Below are 20,743 nucleotides of genomic sequence, written 5' to 3'. Positions count from 1 at the left end.
TTTTTCATGTAACTTGTGAATGAGGGCAATGAATTTCAATACAAGCTTGACAAATTTTAATATCAGCTCGTATGGCTTTATACTATTTAATATTTTTGCCAGTATTTTCCTTCTTGACAAAAAGTATTTCTAACTATTAAACAGATATTAAATTTCTGAAAAACAAGTTTTTAGTTGACAAGGTAAGTAAGTTTTGAAGAGGTTTTCTGTCACAGAAAGAAAGGAATCTTGCATCATAATCTTTCTTGTTGGAATAAACTGAAGAAGTCCCACTTATCAGATTTCCCAGCTTCAAGCTTCAAATACAACTAAACTCTTTCCCTTCTTTCCAGTTCTAGCAAATTTCCAGACACAAAACATACAACATTTAGTGATGGTAAATATCACAGCTGCCACACAGGACAGCAGGAACCCAATCACATTGAAGTAGTGTTACTGGAACCATGTGAGGTCATGGGCTGCAACCCGAGGTTGCTTGGCTCCTTTATGGAGCATGACAAATTGAATCCAGAAGACTGCTCGACCTTTGCTGGTTGATCATGTCAAATTCTTGATAACTTCATAATGTTCTCTTTATATCTGAAGGATAAACATAGAGATACCAAAATTGAAAGTAAGTTTATTTTCTTGAGCATATCAAGTCCACGTAAGGTTTTTATTTTTTATTTTATTTTATTGATTGATTGATTGATTGATTGAAACAGAGTCTCGCTCTGTTGCCCAGGCTGGAGCGCAGTGGTGCAGTCTCGGCTCATGGCAACCTCTGCCTCCTGTGGTGTCAAGAGATTTTCCTGCCTCAGCCTCCCAAGTAGCTGGGATTACAGGCGCACACCACCATGCCTGGCTACTTTTTGGATTTTTAGTAGAGAGAGACAGGGTTTTTCCATGTTGGTCAGGCTGTTCTCAAACTCCTGACCTCAGGTGATCTACCCACCTCGGCCTCCCAAAGTGCTGGGATTACAGGTGTGAGCCACTGCACCTGGCCCATGAAAGGTTTTTACAGTGCCAAATGATTCAATGTAAATGACATGTAAATGACATATAATTGACATAGAATTTGTACAATTTAGTTAGAGTCATCATAGAAACATTGGCTTTTAAATTGGAATTTTATCATTGACAAATTTTTTAAAATAAAATGGAAAGTCAGAAAAACTAATTTCTTTCAGGCAAAACGAATATGAGCCATTTTATTATTATTTTTTAATTTGTTAATTTTTAGTTTTTGTGAGTACTTACTAGGTGTATATATTTATGGGTTGCATGAGATGTTTTGATACAGGTTGCAATGTGAAATAATCACATCATGGAGAATAAGGTATCCTTCCTTAAACCTTTATTCTTTCTGTTACGAATAATCCAATTACACTCTTTTAGTTCTCAAACAGGCATATGAGAACATGCTCAACATCGTGAGCAATTTTAAGTGCTTTAGGAGAGATAGTGAAAATACAATTAGAATTACCATTTTTAATTTCCTAAAAGGAATTGTGCCATGGTCAGTGAAATGCCCCATAGCTAGTCACTCTGCTTCTACCCTACCGTTTTGCTCCTACTGTTTCCTACCCAGCAGCCAGAATGAAATTTTTGAAATTAAAGATGAGATTTTGCAACTCCTCTGATTAAGATTTTTGCCTGACTTATCATATTAAGAATAAAATCCAACTCTGTTATTTGGTCTGCAGGACCCTGCAATGTCAAACACTGGCAAGCTCTTCTCCTAATACTTTTTCCATACACACTATGTCTTCTAGAGACATTGGCCTTCTATTTTTCTTTAAAGTACCAAAAGTGTTCTCATCATAGCATCTTTACACATTTTGCCCCCTCTCTCATGCTCTTGGAACATTCTTTCTTTCAACAACCCAAGGCATGCTTCTATCTCTTTTTGAGGCTTCCCTCTAAGTGTTACCTCTAAGATAGGCTTTTCCTGGCCACACTATGATGGAACCTCTAGGATTTTCTCTATTGTTTTATGCTTATTTTGATATTTGATTCCTAGAATTTTAAATACATTATATATCTTATAAAATAAACCTTTAAATATTAAAACGAAAAGATAAAAATACATACACTAAGTGAATAAGTCAAAAGTGTGAGATCATCTTGAACATTATCTTGACGAGAAGATATCAATTTACCTTCTGCTCAGATCATGGTGTAGGATATCACAACCTGCCTAGAATAACTCTCCTTTCCTGAACCATTTATTCACTAGTTTTGTCCTACAATTAAATATTAGCCTGACTTCAAATATCATACATTAGTTTCCTTTGTTTATGTAATTGAATTATATAACATATATTCATTAGAGTCTATTTTTTAAAATTTTTGTGTAGCCGTTGTTGTTTAATTCCATTGCTGTTTAGTATTTTGTTGATTGCTAAAACACAGATTATGTCATCATTTTATGACCAACAGACATTTGGGTTGCTAACAATTTTTGGACAATATTAATAATTCTGTCATAAACACTTGTATATGAAATGCAAGAGTTCTCTGCCCCCCCTCACAAGATGTGTGACAGCTGTGTGGCTCATCTCTTCAGCCCCCATGCACATTCAAGCCCCTTATGGGAGGGGGAGCATGCAGACAGGCAAGTGAAGGAGCCTGGGCAAGAGGCCCTGGGCTCTGGCCCCATGGCAGCATCCAGGGGTGGGTGTCTACAACTCCCGAAGCCCAAGTGGGTATGTGTTACTGTACTCTTTTAGCCTTGTAATGTACTGATGGTTTAAGTGTTAACCAGTTCAGTGCCCCATTAGTACTCAGGTCCTTGTCCAGGATCCAGGAAGAATCAGGTCGCACACGGACTTGAAGGATGAATGCAGGGGTTTTTGTTGAGTGGTGGAGGTGGCCCTTAGATGGATGAATGCAGAGCTGGAATGGTGATGGAATGGGAAGATGATCTTCCTCTGGAATTTGGTCATCTAGCATCCAATTTCCTCTCCTCTCCGACTGTCCCCAGCTGAACTACTCTTTGCATTCAGAAATTCATTCTCTTCTCTCTGATGCACCATTCTGCCATTCTTCTGCTCTTCTTTTCGTGCTGGTGGTTTGGGGTTTATATGGGTATAGAATAGGGGAGCATGGTGGGCCAAAAGGCAACTTTGGGCCTCAAAAACAGAATGCCTGTTCTCATTTAGTTTTCAGGCTTGAGGGTGAGACCTTTGCTGGGGAACCGACTTCTTCTACACAGTATTTTCCTGTTTCCTGTCTATGTCATATATAGCACTAGGTTTACATATTTATACATATCTGTTGCATATATAATTGAAAGTAGAATTGCTGAGATAAAAGTGCTTGCTTAATTATGATTAACTTCTTGACTTTTTTTTAATTTTTATTTTTTTAAGTTTTATTTATTTATTTATTTATTATTTTTTTTTTGGAAACAGAATTTTGCTCTTGTTGGCCAGGCAGGAGTGCAACGGCATGATCTTGGCTCACTGCATCATCCAACTCCTGGGTTCAAGCGATGGCTCACGCCTGTAATCCCAGCACTTTGGGAGGCCAAGGCAGGTGGATCTTCTGAGGTCAGGAGTTCAAGACCAGCCTGACCAACATGGCGAATCCCTGTCTCTACTAAAAATACAAAATTGGCTGGGCATGGTGGTGCATGCCTGTAATCCCAGCTACTGGGGAGACTGAGGCAGGACTTTAAATTTTTTTGAAGTGTATTTTCTTAATTTCCAAAATTAAAGATATTTTAGTTATATTTTTTAAAATTTCCCTTACTTCCACTAAGGCTGGATCATATATTCTTTATGATATTGAATCTTTTCAAATTTACTGAGTCTTGATTTATCACCCACCACGTCACTTCAAATAATTATTAACAATTCAATATGCTCTAAGAAAATGTGTCTTTTAGTTGACATATATATATATATATGTGCATGCATGTGTGTGTATCATATTACAAGTTTTCATGTGTTAACTGTGTTCTTCTAATGTTTTATGCCATTACTCATTATTTGCTCCTCTTTTTAAAGTTTGTTTAGATTTAATGGAAGTATCTGTATATTTACATTTAAATAAACCACCTTATTTTATATTTCTTTTATATTGGTCCAACCTATTTTAAAAGTATTCCTTTAGGTGATGCCTGTCTTACATGAAAACATTATTGATAGTAGTTATAAATGCTGAATTGATGGTAGCTGGAGAGGGTAGACATTTTGCATGTTGTATCCTTTGGAGTATAAACAAATCAATTATTAAAAATTTAACTTATTAAAATTAAAATTTTTGTGCTTCAAAAATCATCATCAAAAGGGTAAAATGTTAGCACACCAAGAATGCAACAAAATATTTGAAAATGATATATTTAAGATTATATCCATGATATATAAATAGTTCTTAAAACTCAATAATAAGACAAGTAACAAGGTTTAAAGATGTTCCAAGGATTCGAATACACATTTTTCCAAAGAAGATATATGGTCAGTAAGCACATATAACAATGGTGAACATTTTTAGCTGTAATGAAAATCCAATCCAAAACCACAATGAGAGATCATTTCACACCCACTAAGAAGACTATAACATAAGATAATAAAATGTGTTGGCAACAGTGTGGAGGAATTGGAACTCTCTTGCACTGTTGGTGGGAATGACAAATGGAACAAGGACTTTGGAAAACAGTTCAGCAGTTCTTCATAAACATGCAGTTCCCACATGAGCCAGCAATTCCACTAATAGTATCAATCCCAAAGAAAGAAAAACATGTTTATGCAAAAACACGTGAAGCAATGTTCCTAGTGGCCACAATTGGAAACAATCCAAAGGCCAATGAACTGATGATAAGTGAACAAATAAAATATGGCATATCCATACTATAAAATATTATACTGTTGTAAAAAGAAATGAAGTATTAATACACACTACAACATGAATGAATCTAAAAACTATTAAAAAAAAACCCAAAAAATTATGCTCAGTAAAAGAAGTCATTTACACAACACCCTAAATTATGTGATTCCAGATGGCTTCATGACTCATAAGCATTCTAAATATATTGGGACTTTAAACCTTAAATAAGTGGATTTTGTCATGGAAATTATATCTAATTATCAAGCCTGTTACAATAATGAAAAGAATAAAAATGAAATTTTCAGCAAGAAAATAGTTATACTTTTAGACATTTTGGATATTTAATTAAAACATTTTATCATATTTCTTTAAGTTTATCCTTCCTTTCTACTGTGGATTGATCATATAATTTTTTTAAAACTGTCTTTTTTATATTGTCTATATTACTTGAAAATTATTTTTGTGTAAAAAATTGTTTCACTATTGGATACCCATTAAATATATGGGGTTCTAAACACAGTTTTTAAATAACTGCTCAAAAATAGAAGAAGATTTCAGATTGCTTACATCATTTAAATTCTTTCAAAATTAGTCTCTTGAAAAATAGATGAAACTCATACTATTGAGAAGATAAGGTATCTATAAATACCACCTAGAAAAAAAATATATTGTTATACTCACAAAGCATCATTAATTATTGGCTTCATGCATTGAGCAAGTCTGTCCTTGACATTGTGTGGAAGTCCAATCTAATAGCTGTGCCCTTGGCCTTCATGTGTACAATGTTATCAGGTTGATCCGCAAACAATGGAATGTGCACCATATGGATCCCATGGTAGATTGCCTCATAGATGCCATTGGATCCACCATGAATTATAAGAGCCCTGGTTTTTGGATGACCTAGGATTGGATAAATTTTAGCAATATAACTTATAGCAATAAAATGAGAAATGCACAACTAAACACTCAAGTGACAGTTTTTTCTAGCTAAAACATTGAACTAAATTAAAATTGTGTTTCAGACTTCAGAGGAAGGAGCACATACCTCTGCTGGAGATATAAGTGAAAGCTATATTTTGCGTGTGACTTCAGACTGAAAAAAATTAAACAAGATTACCAGTTGGACTAAAGAAAAAGTGCAATCTAAATTAAATGTGCAAAAAAAAAAAAAAAAAAGAAGCAAAGGAAAGAGAAGGACATGTAAGAATGTGTTCTCCTAAGTGCAGTCACAGAATGTGATATGTGAGATGTGCAAGGCAGCAGGCAGTGGGGTGGTGGTGGTGCTAGGATTGAGGAAGGACAGGTCACACTTCATCATGAAATGAGTCATCACTTTATGATAAAGATTAGGAATTTAATACTACAGGAAATTCAGACATCCTGGTGATAGCAGAAGAGCTGTTATTTTTAGTGACATTTGAAATAACCCTGCATAAAAAGAAAGAACAAGTGTAAAGTTATAGAAATAGGAGACAAAGAGACAATCTATGATGTTAATAAAAAATTCTGCAAGAAATAATAACACCTGAAATAAAAATACTCTGAGTCTGATCATAAAGAATGTGAATGTATATCATAAAATACCAACAATTATAGTTTATTGTGTTCCTCATAGGACTGGAAAATAAATATAAAGAAGTTTCATTTTATTTATAAGTTTTTCCATAACACATTTTCAATAAGTTTATTTCATGATTAATTATTAACACTCTAATCAGCTGGTACTAATATATTCAGTATTTCTACTTCACAGTCATACCAAGAAGGTCATTCTGGGGTATCCACTTGTACACTCGAGTATTGAGTCCCATGGTATGTGGTCTATTCCCATCAAATCTCCACAGAACCTGCCACAGTAAAGAAAATAACTTATTCCATTAGTAGAACTCCAAAGTTAGAGAATGTTAGGACTCTAAAGATATTAAGAATGAGATCAGGGATGTTAGGTAATAACTACTCAAAGACTGATGTAAATAGAATGCCAACATTTCATTTTGTTAATGTCTATAATTAGTTAAGTATATAAGGAAATCAGGATTTTCCAAATAATAGCTTAGAAAAATGAGATTATAAATGAAAAGTTCAAGTATTTAAAAAATTGCAATGCTTTACAAAAGAAGACCTATGTGTGGCCAACCACCATATGCAAAAAGCTTAATATCACTGCTCATTAGAGAAATGCAAATCAAAATCACAATAGATATTATCTTGCACCAGTCATAATGGCTATTATAAACTTAAAAGGTAATAGATGCTAGCGAGATTGTGTAGAAAAAAGGAATGCTTATACTCTGTTAGTGGGAGTTTATGTTGCTTCAACCATTGTGGAAGACAGCGTGGCACTTCCTCAAAAGCCTAGAGGCTAAAATACAATTCAACTCACCAATCCCATTAGTAGATATATACGCAAAGGATGATGAATGATTCTCTTATAAAGGCACATACACATGTTTATTAATAGCAGTAGTGTTCACAATAGTAAAGATATGGAATCAACCTTAATGCCCATCAATAATTGACTGAATAAAGAAAATGGAATGGGATACATATGCACCATGGAATATTATGCAGCCATAAAAAAGCAAGATTTGTATTTTATAGGACATAGATGGAGCTGGAGGCTGTTATCCTTAGCAAACTAGCATAGAAACCGAACCACATGTTCTCACTGTTAAGTGGAAGCTAAAAGATGAGAACACATGGAAACATAGCGTGGAACAACATACTGGGGTGTATTGGACGGTGGAGGGCAGGAGAAGAGAGATAGGTAAAATAATGAATGGGTACTGGTCTTAATGCCTGGGTGATTAAACAATCTGTAAAACAAACCCCCATAATATAAATTTATCTATGTAACAAACCTGCACCTGTGCCCCTAAACGTAAAATAAAATTTAAAAAATAAAATAAATTTAATTTTAAGCACATAAAAATTCTAAAAAATTATATGTATAAAAAAATTTAAATAGTCATTATAATTCTAGTGAGAATAAGTGGTAACAATTTAGTAATGACCTATAAGTTTATTTTGTTTTATGTATTTTATATGTTTTCATCTTCCAAATTAAATATTAATTTATTCATTTTTTAGTAATATAGGAAGTAATTCATGTATTTCTGCTTGTCTATAAGTTATTATACTAGGGTTTGGTGTCCTTTGATTGACAAAAAACCAAGTTGATAAAATAAGCTAATTGTAAGAAATAAATTAATGCTACAAAGGTAGCATGTATAACTTCTTTGAAATTATGAATTATCAAGCACTACTTCTGGGAGAAATTTCAAGGGACACTTTCTGAGACAAATTCAGAGTATTATCAGTATTGCTAATTTTTGTTGTTTTTTCTTTCAGCATTGAAATGAGGAATGTGTTGGTATCATAAATAAAGATATAGCTGTTGAATAAATTCAAAATCATATTTTTCTGAATTTGGTCAACTGATTGTTAACACTTAGACAATGTGCTACAAAGCTTTGACAACAGCGACTAATATGTTCTACTATAGCCAAGACATTTTTATGTTTAAGTTACTAATTTTGGAACTGCCAAGCAATCCTCATAAACTGATAAATAATTTACAGTGTTTTATTTTACTTGTCATATCAGTATTAAAATAACTGAGTTTTCAGCAAAAAAACTTTAGTAGAGGTCATTGCAAGAAGACTATATCAGATAGGGAGCTAAAAAGTAATTGACAAATACACAAAAGTCACCATTTTATTCTATACAGAAGAAAATATGTTCCTACTATGTACTATAGAGGGAGCATCTGAACCTGTTCCCCACCTGACTTCCTTCTGTTTGACTCCTTCCTATATTTCTTTCTGCTGCCTCCATTGGGAGGAGTTGTTAATCTGATAGTTAGTGATGAGTCCTTGTGGGGCCACATTTTATACAGCACAGGATCCACCTTCAGGTCAGGATCCATCTCCATCCTTTCTCTTTCATCTTCCTGCTTTAGAGATTGGCTGGGCCCAGTCCAGCAAGGGAGGCTGCTTTTTCTCTTTTTCTAAATCTACCTGGCTGGGTGAGAACTTGGACTAAGTCTGTCAGCCTAGGCCATTCTTTCTCTGAATAGTACCCTGAACATCACTCAGATAGGCCTATTCCAAAATGTAGAGGAAATATATGAGGCTGGATTTCATGGCAAGCCTAAGCTGCATGACGCATGTTAGACATTTTGAAATACCTGCTATTGTTATTGTGCTAGTGAAGTTACCCATTAAAATGTAACTTCTTCTGATAACATCTATAGTGTGTACAATTTCCTCAGGAATCCTTAAACATAAGGATCAGATGACAAGGAAATAATTTGGTGATATCTCTCATGTGACCTCAATATCATGATAATATCAAAACTTTACCTACACCTCTTAATACATTTATTCCTGTTCACAATATTAGTGCCAAATTTATTATCAATGATTATACCCTTTGTGTTACTTTAGCATCTTTCATGTACATTTCTGATTTTGAACTAATATCTGATCATTAGTGCTTTCCCAAGAGCTACATTTCCAGGCAGGAAATTTCTATAATTGGATTATTTACAGACTTTAACAGCCTCTTTTAGTAGTTTTCCATACCAGTAAGGAACTTTATCTATCCTTCTGTGGGATCTTAGCAAGGGCTGATGCAATTACATTGGCCCTTTCTTCTGACATGTTACTGACCATCGACCCCAGAGAAAACACCACAACACCATTTTCTCCGGAGCTCTGGATAAAGTCTTCCATTTCCTGTGAAAAAAGAATTTGTTCCACCACAAAAGAGTAACAGTACAGCAGGCACTACTGAAAGAATTGGTACAAATTACTAAAGAGAGAAAATCAAGTATTATCAGGAATTATTGGAGGAAATCATATCTTTTAACTGACCCAATCACTCAGTTTCTCATCAAGAAGATGTATAATATGAGACAGCTGGCCTCTACTAAGTGTGTTTATGTAAATATGTGTGTGCGCATGTTTGTGTGTGTGTGTAAGAGAGAAATGAAATGGAGTTATTACACACTAGTCAGGGAGATAATGTTAGAAAACACTATACGCAGACTCTTCACTTATAATATTACAGTTACTAATATAGGTTCTTGGAAAGTGGCACCACTTGGCTTGAATTCTATATTGTCATTCTACTAAATCACATATGTTTATTTCAGGCAGGTTTTCTTATCAGGGGAAACAGCCCCCAATATTTCAATGTAGGTTCTTTTCTATTTTCCCTAAGTATCGGCCAGTCTGAGAAATAATGGGAAAGAGTACAAAAGAGAGAAATTTTAAAGCTGGGTGTCTGGGGCAGACATCACATGTCAGCAGGTTCCATGATGCCCCCTGAGCTGCAAAACCAGCAAGTATTTATTAGTGATTTTCAAGGGGAGGGAGTGTACGAATAAGGTGTGGGTCACAGAGATCACACGCTTCAAAGGCAATAAAATATCACAAGACAAATGGGCAGGGCAAGGTCACAAGCCCAGGGTGAAAATATAATTGCTGATGAAGTTTCATGTCTCACTGGACACACATTGTCATTGATAACATCTTATCAGGAGACAGGGTTTGAGAGCAGACAACCAGTCTGACTAAAATTTACTGGGCAGGAATTTCCTAATGCTAATAAGCCTGGAGGCGCTACAGGAGACTAGGGCTTATTTCATCCCTTATCTACAACCGTATAAGACAGACACTCCCAGAGCGGCCATTTTACCCCAGCCCCCCGAATGCATTATTTTCCCAGGGCTGTTAATTATTAATATTCCTTACTGGGGAAAGAATTCAGTGATATTTCTCTTACCTGTTTTTGGTAATAAGAGAAACACGACTCTGTCCTGTCTGGCTCCCAGGCCGTCAGACCTGATGGTTATCTCCTTTGTCCCCTGAACACTGCTGTTATTGTGTTCTTTTTTCAAGGTGCCCAGATTTCATATTTTTTAAACACACATCCTTTATGAACAATTTGTGCAGTTAATGCAATCATCACAGGGTCCTGGGTCAACATACATCCTCAGCTTATGAAGATAATGGTATTAAGAGATTAAAGACAGTTATAGGAAATTATAAGAGTATTGACTGAGGAAGTGATAAATGTGCATGAAATCTTCACAATTTATGTCCTTCTGCCATGGCTTCAGCTGGACCCTCTGTTCGGGGTCCCTCACTTCCTGCAACATTTTCTATAGAATTGTTTTAGTTTGAAGCTATCAATGGTTTTCTTCCCTAACTATAAACACTGAGGAAAAGTTACTCACAGTTGGGGTGATTTTATGTCTACATTTATCTTCCTCTATAATCCTTTACACTTCACTAAATTTTGTCAGAGTTTTCCAGTCTTTTTTCAAAAAAGAAAAAAAGTAACTGTAAAAAGTGGTGGTTAAGAATCGCTGACATTCTGGAGTCTGGTTGTGGTTTGGAATTTCTATGAATTAGTCCTGAGAGTCTCACTTATAATACAGAATTGTACTGTATATAGTTAGATAGTTGAATGCTCATATTTTTCAGGTGATTGTTTAGGTGGAATAACTTTTCCCTGAAATCACACTGTTAAATTGATGTTCTATTTATAACTGCATGTGAGGAGCTCTCATCATCACTTTGCTGTGTCTCGGAGGCAGCGGCACTTGCACCACAGTGGGAGAGGCCACCAGGGCTTTCCACAGGGAAGATCTGGTCACCCTCATGAGTGGCTCACTCACACTACACTTCCTGGTGAAGATGTACTTGGCTAAAATTGATTGATATTTACTCTGATTTGCTTTCTTCAATCTATGCCAATACTTAAATTTATAAACTTTCAGATTTAATCATTAGGGTAAAACTTTTTTTAACTGTTGTTTATAAAACAAAGAAAAAAATCCAAATATTGACTGTGAAGACCAGATATTGCTGTATATTTTTTCAAATATGATTTTTAATCTTAAGACATCAATGTTAATGTAAGAGTCATTGTACTACTATTCCAGATAATACATGGGGCATCTAGACATTTTGTGTGATTGCAGTTACCTGTTGCCACATTTAATGTAACTCGTGTTCAGGGTTTACTCTCACTGGCTTGATGCCCAGAGCCTTCATCATCCACCCAGTGTTGAAGTAATCTAACTTCTGTTTATTGATTCATCACTGATGTGGACTGGTTGTTTCAGACTCTGTGACAACTTCATAAAAATAATACAAAATCATTGTAAGTAATTTAATAGAAGTATGAAAAGTTTCAAAAAGAAAAGGAAATATTTCTGAAATTTCTATCTAGAGATGTTACCAATGTAAAATATGTATATTCTTATCATGGCTTTTATTCTATTTACACAAGTACACTCATGATATTTATTTAGAAAGTTTTAACCTTATTGTACATACATTTTCCTCCTACAAAAAATTTGTCATCTTGTTATATTTATCATTTTCTACCACACTTTAGTTGCATTATGGCTGACAGTGTAATTGAATATTTGATAAAATTATTGTAAGGCTATAGCATGCATATAGTATAAGTTTTTAGTCATTTCTTTATTTAAGATGTTGCGTTACTTCCAATGTGAATTTTATGAATATTTTCCATAAATATTAAATATGCACATCATGATTCATTTTTTTCTCAGTATGATTACATGAAGCTATATTATTAAACCAATGATTATATGCATTTTTAAATCACTAGAAACATTTTGCCAAGTGTCTTTTTCTCTTAAAATATAGACATATATTATGAGAATCTAATATTTAATTGAAAAGAAAACAACTTGGGTTAACAATTATTCTACATAATAAACAATTAGAGAACCAATTTTACAACCATTGACTTGAATTCAAATCTTTCTGCAAGTTAATAGCAACAGCTACTATTAGTAATTATCACAGTTATACTACCAGTCATCCTTTTTCTTACCTTTCTACACCTCCTATTCTCTTCCTCCTCCTATTGGCACTATCACTTTCCCTTAATATGAATAGGGAAATCTTTCAATAGTAGGGTAGGGTGGCATAGAATTTTTATTAGTCTTACCTCAGCTTTTGTCTCTTTAGAAAGTTATAAAGCACATACAATTCACATTCAACATAGGTATTGTATTTTACCCATGGAATAAATTATCAGTTTTATGTGGACAAAAATCTTAAGAGATTACTTAATAACATATTAAAGAATGCTTACTTTCTACGTATGTCTTAAAAGTATGATACTAATTTAAAATGTATGAGGTTCTTGTGTTCCTTTATAAAGAACATCATCTTCTAAATAGACAGAATTCTTTAATTATTGTAAACTAAGTTTACTACTATTCAGATACAAGTGATAGAAATTATTTGGTCTTTATAATATGTGCAGCATTCATTTTCTCCATGCTTCTCTGTAGGGAGCTTTGGTGTCTAGACACAAGATCAACCAGGAAGCTGTACTAAGTTGCTTGTCATAAGGCTGAAAACACCTGCTCTAATAGGGCATGTTTCTGTTCTAAGATGTAAACCCCTGGTATCTCAGCTTAGGATGAGTTACATCCTTCAGTAAAATCAAGTGAACACTGGGTTTGGCTGCAAATATTATTAAGGGTACACATTTATGTTGTTGAGTAATTATTTTCTTTTTAAGATAGAATACTTAAGATACTCATCACTTACAGTAGAATTTTAGAATTTCAACTTATGCATCTTACTGGCAAAACTAGTATGCCTACTTTTATTCAAGTCCACAATATATCTGTCCTCCATGACTTTTCAAGAGAATGTAATCTTGGTGTGCTGAACAATCTGGTTCTATTAAATGAAGAATGATATCTCAAGTGACTTGCACATGTTAAGTAATTAATAGTGTTATTAATCATAGCAAAATAACCATAATTGCAAAATTAATATTTCTGAATCACTGACTATATAACAGAGACATTTTAAGTGTTTTGTATGTATTTACATTTTTTCCAAAAAATGCAATATGAAGTGGGTACTATTACTGCAAATGTAGGCATAATTACTTCTATCAACATTCTAGTCCACTTTTCCATCCTCTGCTACCAGATTCCATGCAAAATTTCCCAAATGGTCTGCTTTTTCTTTGTTTCTTTTTTTAATAACCTTATCATATATCTTCATTTCCTAACTCTTTTTTAGTAGTCCCCAAAGTTGCTTAATAAATATTTTAAATCCTAATAAGTATCTGGCTCTAACTTGTCTCTCAGCATCATCTGATTCTCACTCAGCCTGTCCCTGCAAACTAAATTTGGAGTCTTGAGAACTTTCCTGAACACTTTACTTTTTTTTCTTTTTCTGTTTTCTGCCCCCTCATTGTTTCACCAATTTCTGCACATTGTTCTGCTCTTACCTTCATCATCAGTGAGTCCAGGATATTTTCTATTATCTCCACTGATGCTATCTTGGCATTGGGTTTTTCCTTGAGATAATTGCTTTTGCACAATTTTTATTACTTGCACATATTCTATCTTTTGAAATAGAATGTAATATGTGTGGGGACAGAAACTGTGTCTATGTTTTTTCCTCTTGCCTGCGGTTTGTGTTAAACTTTTTATAAACATTCTCTTAATGAATGACCAATACCTTCTTACGTGTTGCATAATCAAGGCTTTAATTTAACCAACCCTATTTTCAGAGTCTCCTTAGTATCCCTCTATATCTATAATAATGATGAAACTCACGTACTTGTGATGGTATCAATAAATCAACATGTACAACAGCTACAAATTGGTATCTGCTTTACCCCACCCACTTCTCATCTTTCTTTCTGTGTAAGTCAGACACTCTGCAGGAAGATGGTAGAGTCATTCCTACTAAAAATTCAAAGCTAATGAAACCAAATCAACAAAATTATCTTTACCTCAGGCAGGGGTTTGGTAGATTTGCAGTGGAGTCCTGCAACAAAATCAACATTTGTTAAGAGTGGATGAGGAAATTGAAAATTCCAGCAGTTTTGAATAAGCCATATGTATGTCAGCTTTCTCCATTGTGTCAGATAAGGTAGTGGGTATTCCTGAGAGGAAAAAGGAAAGAAAAAGTGGATGACACAAGATAATTACATTAGGTAATTTTTCTAAAAGGGATTAGAATAATGTAGGCAAAAATGTAGACCAAGTTTCTGTACTTTGAAATACATAAACATATATTCAAATATAAGCATAATTTAATTTTTATGTATTATATATTTTGCCAATGTGTATTTATAAGAAAAGCAAAGTGATAAGAGAATTTTGAGGGTAAACTACATCGCTAATGTCACATCAGAATACTCGCAATCATAAACAATTATTAAAATAATCTATAGAGAATTAAACATCCATTTCTTTACCCTTTAAAACTTCAATAGTAGCATATGAACATTTAAACAACTCTTTGAGCTCCATGATCAACTAATTCTGCTGAACCCATAAAAACAATTTTCTAAGAAATGGTCTAGTTTCCACAGTTCATTAAGCTAATCTTTTTGTCTTTGGTTATTCAAGTGAACTGTGGGCTATTTTGAGAGTGTGGCTGAAATCCTTGTACCAACTACTGCTTTTGATTTATGCTAAGGTATTAACCACATTAGCTTTTAAGTAAATATATTTGAAAATTACAGCTAGAAAATTTTGAGAAATTATTCAAATAGAGATTTGTATCCAACCTTAATTTGGCTCATATTTTGTAATAAACAGACATAGTATTTAAAAAATATATAGATATAACAATGTTCAGACTTCAACAAGATGATTGCTCTTAAAATAAATAATTTCCCATCTTTTAGTGGAGGAATGTGGAGATATTAGAAACTACAAATTGCCCTTATTGGTTTTTGCATTTGAGATAGAGGCACTATTTCTCTGAACCGTGAAGGAAACCTTCTGGTAATGTGGGGACATATTTTAATTTCAGAATAAAGAAACTGCAGTGTACAAGGAAAAACAATTTCTGCAATGTTACATAGATAGTTGTTGTAGAAAATTGTGTAACTACTCAATCTACATGTATGCATTCAGTAAGATGTTTGTGGGCGGGTCTGACTTTTTTAAGATAAAAAATGTATAGTAAAACAGATGTGTGATTGTTTAAATAAATATTAGGTACACTAATTTACAGGTTTATGACTTCCTAGAATGTTCTGTATGAGCAATGGCCACAGGGTTTTAATGGACCTTATAATTTAAGCTTTTCTATAATATTTGTGCGATTGATAGATCATCTTGTGTTTTCATTTCATAAATTCACTTACAAAATACTCCACTACCAGTTGGGCATGGTGGCTCATGCCTGTAATCCCAGCACTTTGGGAGGCTGAGGCAGGTGTATGACTTGAGGTCAGGAGTTTGAGACCAGCCTGGCCAACATGGTGAAGGCATGTCTCCACTAAAAATACAAAAAATTAGCCAAGTGTCCTGACACAAGCCTGTAATCCCAGCAGTGAGCTTAGATTACACCACTGCACTCCAGCCTGGAAGACAGAGAAAGACTCCACCAAAAAAAAAAAAAAAAAAAAAAAGACCCTGACTTTATTGCTTTATATAAGCTCAGCTTCAAAGGCACAGGAAAGTTAGATCTCCATATTACCAATTGAAAAAATTACTGACGTAAAACTTCACTGGAAAACTGATCCCACTTCTTCATATTAAATATTTGGAACCAAAATTGAAAATAAACCAGATAGGTCATATTTTTTTACCCTCTCCATGAAAGTCATTTGGTCACTTAATTCTGACATAACAACAGGTATGTAGGAAGGCAGAAACAGAAATTCTACACTGTGCTTTTCAAGTGTGGAGCCAGCAGAGAAGTGGAGACTGTGCAAGAACGGTATGTTAAATAGCTCAGCCAGCAACTCACCACAGGGAATAATAGCATCTGCAAGAACAACATCAAATTTTAACTTTTGTAATTTTTTCATAAGTTTATTATTTGAAACTACATCCTTACAGAACTTTCTAAGTATGTCATTAAATGTCCACATGATTTCTTGTACTTGTGAAAAATATGACCAAAATGTGTCTTTTGGGAGGGCTTCCCATCTCTTGACTAGTTGCATGATGGTGTCCTCAAACTCAGTATTAGTTAAAGATGCAGGATAAACTTCAAGTTTAAGAGTAGATGGGCCATTGGTATCAAAAAAATGGAAGCTGAAAATGCCAGTACAGGCACCTCATGCCCCCTCTGGACAAGCTTATCCAAGATTGTCTTTATATTCGTCCAATGGCTGAATGCTGTGGGCCACACCAGCACCTTTCCACAACTCCCAGTGCTAATGTAACAGCTCGGCTGTATCAGCAGCAAAACTGAAGTCCACTTCATACACATCATGGTGCAATGCAATGCTTTTTTCCATTTGCTGTTTCTTTCTGTCATTTATTATGGTTATATCCATGGATAAATCAATCACGAAGTTCAAATGTAACTTTTACACTTCAAAGTAAGTATATTATCATTAGATTAACAGTCTGAGCATGTAGATGGCAAGGAGATAAATGAAGATAGATGGCCTATTTACACAAGTGTGTTTAATGTCCCTTTTATGTTTATAAGTGCTATCTTTTAGCTAATATCAAAGTTCTTGTATGGACACATCACTTGTCTTATGTAATTTATTTCAGAAGAGTTTCCAAAAATGTAGTCATGAGAGGTCCATGTTTGTGCATTTTGTTTGACACAGAACTAAAGATAAAATAACAAAACATAGTTCAAATAATTTTTTGTATATTTTGTTTACATATAATTTATATACCACACAGCACCTTCAACTGAGGCGTGGTGTGCAGAGCAGGCTGCCATTTTTGCTGTTTGTGCAAGTTAGCTGTTCTTCCCTTCGAGCTTTGGAGAGTCCAAATGTACTTTTGGTGGAAGGAATTCACCAGTTGCTGCACATCTCCTCTACCAAAATATAGCCAGACTGCTTCTTTGAGCAGGTACCGGATCCTGTTCCTCCTTACTGGGTGGGACTTCCCAACAGGGGACTCCAACCACTCTCACCAGTGTTCTTGTGTCTACAGAGATTTGAAAACTCCCTGTGACAGAGCTCCCAGAGACAGTTATGGGCCAGCATCTTTGCTATTTGACTGACTTATCAATTCCAGTCTGTAAGCTTTGAAGAACCCATGCTGACTGAGGTGAAAATTATACACCAGAAGAGCACAGCAGCCATATAAAAATGGGGCCAGACTGCTTTTTTAATTGAGTTCCTGACCCTCATCCTCATTACTGGGTGGAGACTCCCAACGGGGATTTTTGGCTACCACCACTGGTGTTCACAGGCCGACAGAGGTTCCAGGCATCCCTGGTAAAGTGATCCCAGGGGACAGGGCAGGCTGACATCTTTGCTGTTTGGACAACTTAGCCATTCCATCCTTCTAGCTTTGGAGTGTCCAAGGCAACCAAGGGCTGAAGTATACACCCAGCACAGCACAGCTGCTTTATGTAAATGTGGCTAGACTACCTTAAGCAGGTCCCTGATACCATTCCTTCTGACTAGGGGTCTGATCTCCCAACTGGGGTCCAGCCACCTCTTACAGGTATGTTTCTGGCAGAAACAGGTCCATATCTCCCTGGGATGGAGCTACCAGAGAAAAGGGCAGGCTGCCATCTTTCCTGTTTCTCAGTCTTCACTGGTGATATCTCCAGGTGCTAGAAAATCTGAGGTGACTAGTGACTGGAGTGGCCCCTAGCATAACACAGCAGCCCTACGGAAAAATGATCGGAGTATAATGTGGTTGCCTGCTCCTGTATGTCCTCATCATGCAGATATTCCAGGCCTGGGTCTCTAGCCAACACCTGCCCAATCTATCCAGCTAGTAGCAACTTGGAAACTCCTTGGAGAGAGCCACTGGGGCAACAGAAAGCCACTCAGCCACTGCATCTGCAGTGAAACTTTCCTTGCCTCCCTTGGACAAACAAAGGAGCAAAGACACTGAGCCATTGCTGGCTTGCATCTCTCCGAGATGAAGCCACAGGAACAAACAAAGTAGCAAAGCAGCAAGCCAACTGATGTGGAGCTCAGAGCTGTGGGTGCAGGAGAATCTGTAGCAAAGTGTTCCCATCTCTGTAAGTTCAACTTTCATGAATAAGAGACCCTAGCCCTTGGGTAACAGTCAGACCTGATCCCTGCATGGTGATCCTGCACATCAGATAAGGCTGGTCTGATTTGAGACTCTTTGATCTTCTACCCTCTCCTGGGGCCCCAGCCTTGCCATGCCTACTTACAGAGCAGTCTTTGGTGCCCTGGGGGCCCACACCATAGTTTCTGCAACAGAGGACCAGACCTGACTGATAGAGAGTTACAGTGAGGCAGCCCCTACAACTGTGCACCAGTCTGCGTGTTCCCTCCCATACTGCAGCTTCCACTGAGCCTCTCCCCTGAGAAACTCCTCAACCACTTTGCTGAGTGCATGTCTGCATGGGTGGGTTTTGCTGTACTTGACCCACCAGCACACAGGAGTGCAGTGCATCCCTGCATGCTCCCCCACCACATTCACTCAAATCACACTGATAGCCTTTGCAGCATTGCACAGAGAGCCTTGATGGGCACAGAACCAGAAATCCCTGTCAAGCCAGTGCCCACCTTTTTCTGATGCTGCACAGAGGACAGGGGATCCTTCCATACCCTGAGTGATCACTTCTGCTTGCAGGCCACAGAGAAGGTACCCAGACTTGTGCTGTCGATCACCCACCCTAAAAAAACACCACCTCCAGTGTAACATCACACAGTCTCCAGCAGGGGCCTTTCATTCCCCTTCCAACTGTTTTGCTTCTGCCACCATGTTGAACACGCAGAAAGAGGCAGACACTCCTGCACTCACTAGCACTCTGCTGCACTTGTTGCACCTTGATCACCCTAGTGCAGTAGACTTAAAGCCTTGAAAAGCCAGAGAACAAAGCTGGGGCTCAATGCAAGTCCACCAAAGTTAAAGCATATAGTCCAGGAGTTGGGAACTGAACACTGCCCCCTCTACAAACAATGTCAGTTGGGTGAATCCACCTTATATCACAAACAAACCCTCAAGGCAATCAAATAGAATAAATGAAAAAAAAATCCAAAGGCCAGCAACCTCAAAAATTGAAGGCACATAAGCCCACAAAAATAAGAAAGAATCAGTGCAAGAACAGTGAAAACTCAAAAAGACAGACTGCATTCTTTCATCCAAATTACAGCATCACCTCTCCAGCAAGAGTTTAGAACTGGGCTGAGGCTAAGATGGCTGAAATGACAGAAGTAAAATTCAAAATAGGGATATAAACAAAGTTGACTGAGCTAAATGAGTATATTGTAACCCAATGCAATAAAGCTAAAAATAATAATAAAATATTGCAGAAGCTAACAGACAAAGTAGCCTGTAAAGAGAAAATGTAACTGACCTCATATAGTTGAAAAGAACACCATAAGATTTTATAATGCAATCAAAAATAAACCAACTGAAAAATAATAGCAAAATAAACCAACTGAAAAAAAGATTATGAGAGCTTTAAGACAGGCTTTATGAAATAAGACAGGCAGGCAATAATAGAGAAAAAAGAACAAAAATGAATGAACAAAATCTCCAAGAAATATGGGATTATGTGCAAAGAATGAGTCTATGAGTAATTGTTGTATCTGAAACAGATAGGGACAATGAAATCAACTTAGAAATTATATTTCAGGATATCATTCATGAGAACTTTTCCAATCTAGCTACCGAGGCCAAATTTCGAAATGCAGAAAACCCCAGTGAGATAATCCATGAGGAGATCATCCCCAAGACAAACAATTATCAGATTCTCCAAAGTCAAAAAAAAAAAAAAATGTAAAAGGCAGTTAGAGAGAAAGGCCAAATTACCTACAATGGGAAGCTCATCAGACTAACAATGGACTTCTCAGCTGAAATCCCAGAAGCCAGGAGAGATTGGCAGCCAATATTCAACATTCTTATAGAAAAGAAATTGCAGTCTAGAATTTCATATCCAGCCTAACAAAACTTCATAAGCAAAATAAGAACCTTATC

At 35.9% G+C, this 20,743-nt stretch overlaps 1 protein-coding gene and 1 pseudogene across 1 annotated transcript in view; one reads left to right on the top strand and one right to left on the bottom strand.

The window, feature by feature from the left end:
- LOC134739433 (UDP-glucuronosyltransferase 2B4-like) overlaps positions 1 to 20,743 on the top strand; it is a 245,513-nt gene that overhangs the window by 149,837 nt on the left and 74,933 nt on the right. The gene's annotated exons all lie outside the window — the stretch shown is intronic.
- LOC134739311 (UDP-glucuronosyltransferase 2B4-like) lies at positions 543 to 17,072 on the bottom strand (annotated as a pseudogene).

The sequence above is a fragment of the Pongo pygmaeus genome, chromosome 3 (genome assembly GCF_028885625.2).
Source record: "Pongo pygmaeus isolate AG05252 chromosome 3, NHGRI_mPonPyg2-v2.0_pri, whole genome shotgun sequence".
Taxonomy (NCBI): domain Eukaryota; kingdom Metazoa; phylum Chordata; class Mammalia; order Primates; family Hominidae; genus Pongo; species Pongo pygmaeus.
This window is presented reverse-complemented; position numbering and strand designations above follow the sequence as displayed.